Source organism: Sorex fumeus, unplaced genomic scaffold (assembly GCF_029834395.1).
Source record: "Sorex fumeus unplaced genomic scaffold, SorFum_2.1 ptg000047l, whole genome shotgun sequence".
NCBI classification, from domain to species: Eukaryota; Metazoa; Chordata; class Mammalia; order Eulipotyphla; family Soricidae; genus Sorex; species Sorex fumeus.
Window position 1 is genome coordinate 22,692,613 of NW_026606104.1, and position 7,642 is coordinate 22,700,254.

The 7,642-nt window shown below is 36.8% G+C and overlaps 1 pseudogene; it reads left to right on the forward strand.

The window, feature by feature from the left end:
- The first annotated feature begins 1,207 nt into the window (after window positions 1-1,207).
- Window positions 1,208-1,844, forward strand: LOC130031526 (ubiquitin carboxyl-terminal hydrolase 4-like; annotated as a pseudogene).
- The last annotated feature ends 5,798 nt before the right edge of the window (window positions 1,845-7,642 follow it).

A 7,642-nucleotide genomic window follows, 5' to 3' on the forward strand; every position in this document is an offset into this window, starting at 1 on the left:
AATAAATAATTAAGAAATGTATGGAGAAATCCCGTTGTGTATTGTTGGTATAAATGTATAATAATATGGTCACTTTTAAGAAGTTTCCCATAAAATAAGGGAAGAGACAAGAGCAAATAAAAGGGCCAACATTCTGAACTTAGATTGTAGAAACAAAGTTAACAAAAGGTGAAGATGTGCAGAGTTCAATGGACTATGGTAAAGGGATATTCGATTCCTCCGCCCCTCTCGGAGAGCCCGGCAAGCTACCAAGAGTATTCAATATGCCAGACACAATAACAACAAAGTCTCCAATGGAGACGTTACTGGGCCTGCTCGAGCAGTATTAGTATTTTAGTGGTGAAAAAATATATTTGAAAATGTATTAAATTGTAACCCTGAAAGATTTGCAATTGTTTAAACAGATGCTATCTAATAAAAGTTCAATTAAAATGAAAGGTAAAGGCCCTCCTGTTGTTCATCGATTTGCTCAAGCGGGCCCAGTAACGTCTCCATTGGAGACTTTGTTGTTACTGTGTTTGGCATATCGAATACATCACGGGGAGCTTGCCAGGCTCTGCGTGCGGGCGAGATACTCTCGGTAGCTTGCCGGGCTCTCCGAGAGGGGCAGAGGAATCGAACTCGGGTTGGCCATGTTGGCTGCGTGCAAGGCAAACGCCCTACCGCTGTGCTATTGCTCCTTTCTATTTTATAATTTCTACTGCTGAATTTTTTACCCCAAGTAATTAAAGCATGTGTTCATATAAAAACTTGGGCATGAATTCATCGTAATTTTAAAATTACCAAGCAACAATTCCCTATCAACTGATGATTAGATAATTCTTATATGCTATAAAAATAAATTTTTGTTTGGAAAAAAATATCAATTGATATTTTAACTGCCCCTGTCACTGTCCTCCCGTTGTTTATCAATTTGTTCGAGCAGGCATCAGTAATGTCTCACAACAAATTGTGAGACTTGTTGTTAACTGTTTTTGGTATATTGAATATGTCACGGTTTTGCCCTGTGGGTGAGATACTCTCGGTAGCTTGCCCGGCTCTACAAGAGGGGCAGTGGAATAGAACCCAGGTCGGCCGCGTGCAATGCAAACATCCAACCTGCTGTGCTATAGGCACAGTGGTGAGCGTCGGGCAGGGCTTTTGCTGCCAGGGCCGGGGCCTCCGGGCCCCAGGCTGGGGCTTGGACACTGGCTGTGCAGAGGAGGCAATGTATCTTATTGGCAGTCGGTGGTTTAAGCTGTGGAAGAAATAAGTGGGCTTCGACAGCTAGGATATGTACAACGTGGGTGAACACAACCTTTTTTCCTGGCCCAATAGATAACTCTGGACTCTTTTCAGATCCAGAGAGTCAGACTCTGAAAGAATATTTAATTGATGAATCAGATTATGTAGTGGTCCCAACCGAGGCCTGGAACAAGTTGTTAAACTGGTATGACTGTGTTGATGGGCAGCAGCCCATTGAGAGAAAGGTTGTGGAGCAAGGCCTGTTTGTCAAACACTGCGAAGTGGAAGTGTACTTGCTGGAACTGAAGCTCTGTGAGAATAGTGACCCCCACCAATGTTCTGAGTTGCCATTTCAGCAAGGCAGAGACCATTGCAACCATTGAGAAGGAGATACGGAAGCTGTTCAACATTCCTGCAGAGCATGAAACAAGTCTGTAGAACAAATGCATGAGCAATACCTATGAGCAGTTGAGCACCTCGACAAGACTGTTCAGGATATGAGACTTTACCCGGGCCAGGTGCTAGTAATTGAGCCTCAGAATGAAGATGGTACATGGCCAAGGCAGACCTTTCAGTCAAAATCAAGCACTGCACCAGCAGAAATTTCACTTATATTTTAACATGCATAAGATAAGATAAGATAAAGATAAAGGGCCTCCCGTTGATCATCGATTTTCTCGAGTGGGCCCAGTAACGTCTCCATTGGAGACTTTGTTGTTACTGTGTTTGGCATATCGAATACATCACGGGGAGCTTGCCAGGCTCTTCCCTGCGGGCGAGATACTCTCGGTAGCTTGCCGGGCTCTCCGAGAGGGGCGGAGGAAATCTTATTTTGGTTTTGCCTTTTGTTTTTGAGTACACCCAGCAGTGCTCAGGACTTGCACTCAGTGATCACTCCTGGCAGAAATTGGGGGACTCCATGGAGTGCCAGTGCCAGGTATTAAACTTGGATCAATCACATGGAAGTCAAGCACCCTACCTCCTGCACTGTCACTTTGACCACTACCATGCATAAATCTTTAAAAGCTTATGCTTGATAAAGTGCTATCACAATCCCCTCACATTAAACTGGACAAAAATCTTACAAATCAATAAAAACAAGCAAACATACACACCACACACACACATACACACACACACATCCTCATAGATACAGAGAATGGAGAGGTTACTCTCAGAATTGGGAGAGAGGGTGTTAGAAATAAAAATTTCCAATCATAAGTGTAAATAAAAAAATAAGCAAGTCACAATATAAGTTCCAGCACCATGTATTGAATATACTATCCTGCCACACACACACAAAAATCTTAATATAAAGATGGCCATATTTTCAGGAATGTATGCAGTAAATTATTTTTGCAGTTTATTAATCCAACAATTACTCTCCTATCTTAATCTATTTTTCTTGATATTTATGTTACAAATTATTGAAGTTATTTCTCTCAGGGAGAATATAACTTAGATACAATATGAAATGTTAGTAATAAATATATCTTATTTTCTATAAAAGATGAATAAGACTACATTTTATTTTCTTTAAGAAGACACAAAATATTTTATCTTTTATTCATTGCTCTGTTAGTAGACAGATACATGGATATACAAATAGATAATATAGATATCTATAGAAACAGACAAAAAGAAAATATACACATATAGTAAATATTAAGTATTTGTACTATATCCATCTATGTATATGATATACATATATTAATATAAACATACATAATTAAATATATCAGTTTCTCCATATATGTAAAGATGTAGAAATAGGTACCCATGTCATCAATTATATATGATGATTCTCCTCCATATTCATTTTTTTATTTTCATAGTAACAAATTAGCTTCATACAATGTCAATAAGAAAACATTTTAACATTTTGCTTATATTGTTTCTTTTAATTTATCTTTAAAAAATCTGTTTTCTTTAAGTGGCTTTTATCAAATTTTTTTTGTAGATATTTTACCAAAAAGTTAAAAGATATATAATTTCTTATGTCTCCCAAAATTATTACAAACAATCTTAAGTTTTACAAAAAAAATACTTAAACAATATTTTTGTCTTTTGGGGGGATACACCCAGCCGTGATCAGGGCTGTTTTACCAAAAAAATCACTCCAAAAAGAAAGAATTTTTAAAAGTTCAGTTATTTTAAATGAAGTTAGGGACCCTAGCATTGAGTTCTGTGGTCTGATTTTATTATTAGCATGAGATAATTAGGTCATATGTGAAACCTAAAATGATAAACATAGGTTTGATTTTTGCAATAGATATATTGTTTCATTAATTTTCATATTATCTTCAAGGTATACTGGGTCCCTGTGCCTCTATAGAAATGGCAGCAACAATAAATGGGAAGAAAATGGAAAAAGACAGTCCCAGAATACTTGTGAAAACAGTTCTTTGCACTAATAACCATACTTTTAAATTTTCATCTTCCAACTCTCACATCAGTTTCTTCAGTGACTGTAGTTGTAATAGTAGCATCTTTGTGATTTCCTGGAAACTATAAAAGTCTTTGCCTAGATCAGCAGCTGTTGGTTGTATGGCATATCTACCTCTAACAGCGGCTTTCATGAATGCAGAAACAATCCCCAATGGAGATCTAAAATGCTAAATCAATTTCTGCTCTAAAATCTAAACCAAAGTATCTGATGTTAGATGTTGCTCTTAAGAATTTTTAATTTTTGTAAAGCTCTTGGGTATTCTCTGAGAAAGCCATTCAGAATATAAGTGCAATTTATTGTCTGCATTGCATTAAGTCAAACTCTCTATATGCATCTGCCTTAACGAGAAAGATTCCCTCCTAGTGATGCATTTATTCTTCATTCATAAACAAAAATGTTCTTAGAAAGAAAATTTCTCATCTCAGAACTTTCTTCTTCTTTTCCCAAAGGGAGATAGAAATTCCATGAATGATTCTAAAGATGCTATTGTATTACCTAGTAAATCAACTGTATTTTCAAACCTACTTATCTAGTAGGAAATAAACCCTTTAATAATAAATAAATATATATTCTTGTTCTGTTTAGCTTTCCTTGTTCTATATTTAGCCTTTCACTGCAATCCAGAAGATTAAGGTACATAGAAGGAGTGTTTCTATCATAGCTGCAACTTTCTTGCATACCTTTAGCTCTTAAAATCTTGGACAGAAAGGAAACATTGTAAGGGCTGTCACTGTCAATGTGCTCCCATTGTACATCAATTTGCTGGAGCGGGCCCAGCAAATTGTGAGACTTGTTACTGTATTTGGCATATCAAATACCTCACAGGTAGCTTTCCAGGCTTTGCCCTGCATGGGAGATCCTCTCCATAGCTTGCAAGGGCTCTCCACGAGGGGCAAAGGAATTGAACTCGGGTTGGCCAGGTTGGCTTCATGCATGGCAAATGCCCTACCCGCTGCGCTATCGCTCCAGCCCATTGGAAGGGCATTATGTTATATACATGAAAATAATAATTGTGATATTTAAAGAAAGAAAATATGCTAGGGATTTAACTTATAATAAAGGTAAAGGTAAAGGTAAAGGTAAAGGCCCTCCTGTTGATCATCGATTTGCTAGAGCGGGCCCAGTAACGTCTCCATTGGAGACTTTGTTGTTACTGTGTCTGGCATATCGAATACTCTCGGTAGCTTGCCGGGCTCTCCGAAAGGGGTGGAGGAATCAAACTCGGGTCGGCCATGTTGGCCGCTTGTAAGGCGAACGCCCTACCCGCTGTGCTATCAATACCTTTTTTTAATTTACTCTTCTGTAGTAGTAAGAACACCCCTTACATGTTTTCCAAGCACAGTTGGGAACCATGTTCACGTTTCATTAATTCATACCATATAAATAAAAATATACATATTTTTATGTATAGTGAAAACACTGTACCTTGTAATTTTGCAAAGGAGCTCTGAATTCAGTAAAAATTTTGGCATTATGAATAATAGTTCTATGAATATTCATGGTCTGGAGCGATAGCGCAGCACGTAAGGCGTTTGCCTTGCACGCAGCCAACTTGGTTGACCTGAGTTCGATTCCTACGCCCCTCTCGGAGAGCCTGGCAAGCTACCGAGAGTATCGTGCCCACACAGCAAAATCTGGCAAGCTACCTGTGACCTATTTGATATGCCAAACACAGTAACAACAAGTCTCATAATGTTACTGTGCCCACTCGAGCAAATGCTCAAGCGTTTGGGTAGACAAACCTCATTCTACCCACAGTAGCAACAAGTCTCACATTGTTTCTGGGCCCGCTTGAACAACAGGAGGACAGTGACAGTGATAAATATTTATGTAGCACTGTAACACTGTCCTCCCATTGTTCATCGATTTGCTCAAGCAGTTCCAGTAACATCTCTATTGAGAGATTTGTTGTTACTGTGTTTGGCATATAGAATACGTCTTGGGTAGCTTGCCAGGCTTTGCTGTGAGGGTGAGATAAGCTCGGTTAGCCTGCCAGAATCTCTGAGAGGGGCAAAGGAATCAAACTCTGGTTGACTGGGTTGAATATTCATGTATGGACTTTAATTGTCAACAATATTAATAGACTAAACTTGGAAGAATATATTCATGACTTCTTCACATTGAAAAAATGCAGTAATAATGTATACATTTTAGGATGACTTTAAATGCTAAATAAAATAATTTATTTGTGTAACACAAGAGAGTGCCTAGTGTAATTTAAGTTTGTAGGGATGGAGTGATAGTATAATAGGAAGGATACAAGCCCAGCTTGTGGCTAACCCAGACTCTATTCCCAGCACCATATATGATTCTCCAAGGCCGTCAGGGTGATGACTGAAGGCATACCTAGGCGTATGCTCTGAGCACTACTGGGTGTGACCCCAAAAACAAACTAATAAAAGGTTCATAGTAAAAGAAAATTTTAAATTATTATTATCTGTAGCAAAAATAAGTAATTTACTAAATTTCAAGATAAAACTAAAAAGACGCATTTACATCCGCTTTACACATTGAAAAGCAAGAGAAAACATTAATACTTTTCTCCTATCCTGAATTAATTTGAGTAAAATCTGTGAGACCGTTCTGTGGTTACATTTTAAGAAAATGTTTTTCATACTATAATACTGTTGAAAAGTTCAAAAAAAAAGTCATGTAATGTGCTAATACAAATGAAATATTTTCATTACTAGTTCTTTAATTAGTTATATATTAAACTACTGTACCCTTCAAAATGCCTTCAAATAAAAAAGTCTTGATTGCTTGCTTTCAGAGAGTTGGAAATGGATGATTGACTTCCTTTAACCAAATTTAAATCGTACCTAGCTTCTGCAAGTCAGGCAAATGTATTGATTTAATAATTAAATGCCAGAGTCTCATTCCTTGTTCTATCCATGCATTTTTCCTCAGGCAGTAAATATGAACGTTGAAAATTTGAGAGTCTAGACTTCAGTGGACAGACAAAGTTGGCTAAAAAAATGTATTGCATGTCATGCTGAAACAAATCTAAAAGCATTTGCAGTTCTTGTAATCCCAAGATTAGCAGCACATACAATCCTCAAAGGTCTCTTCAAATATCACAGAAATTTCTAGAAGACAAAGTTTTGTCTATTTTTTCTCCCATGTTTTAGTAATTATTGTAATTTTTCTCATAGAGTAATGTCAAACCCAGGTATTAGAGATGAGAAAATTAAAACTTAAAATTTAAAATAAAATTTACTATTATCATTTTGTTTATTATATTTAAATGCCATCTTCCAGTAGGTGAAAAGGATGGTGTCAATAAAATTTACCTGAAAACATTGGTGGAGGGAAATTGACTCTGTTGGCAAGATTGGTTATGGAACATTATATATCTAAAACTCAACTATGAGTAACTTTGTAAATCACAGTGCATCAATACAAAAAAAATTGGGAAACAAATAAATCAGGCATTGTAAAAGAATAAAAAAAATTCATTCAATACATTTACTTTTGCCTATCTACATAAATCCTAATAAACATGTACCTACAAAAGACATACATCATCATTAGTTCTTTTCAATTTTAAATTTGATTAGATTAGGGCTGGAGCAATAGCACAGCGGGTAGGGCATTTGCCTTGCACGCCGCCCACCCGGGTTAGATTCCCAGCATCCCATATGGTCCCCTGAGAACCGCCAGGGGTGATTTCTGAGTGCAGAGCCAGGAGTAACCCCTGAGCACCGTCAGGTGTGACCCCCAAAAAAAGCCAAGAATACCCCCCTAAATTTGATAGATTAATTCAAATGAAAAATATCCATGCATATTCATGAGTTCCAAAGGAATATTTATGATATATCCTATTTCTTAAATCATTTACATTATATATTTATATTTAATATATGTTATATAGGTTTATTTTAATATACATAATGATGATAAATATATATATTTATTATGTTATCATAATATGTAGTCTTCTTATGTGCAATATATATGACTAAAATTTAT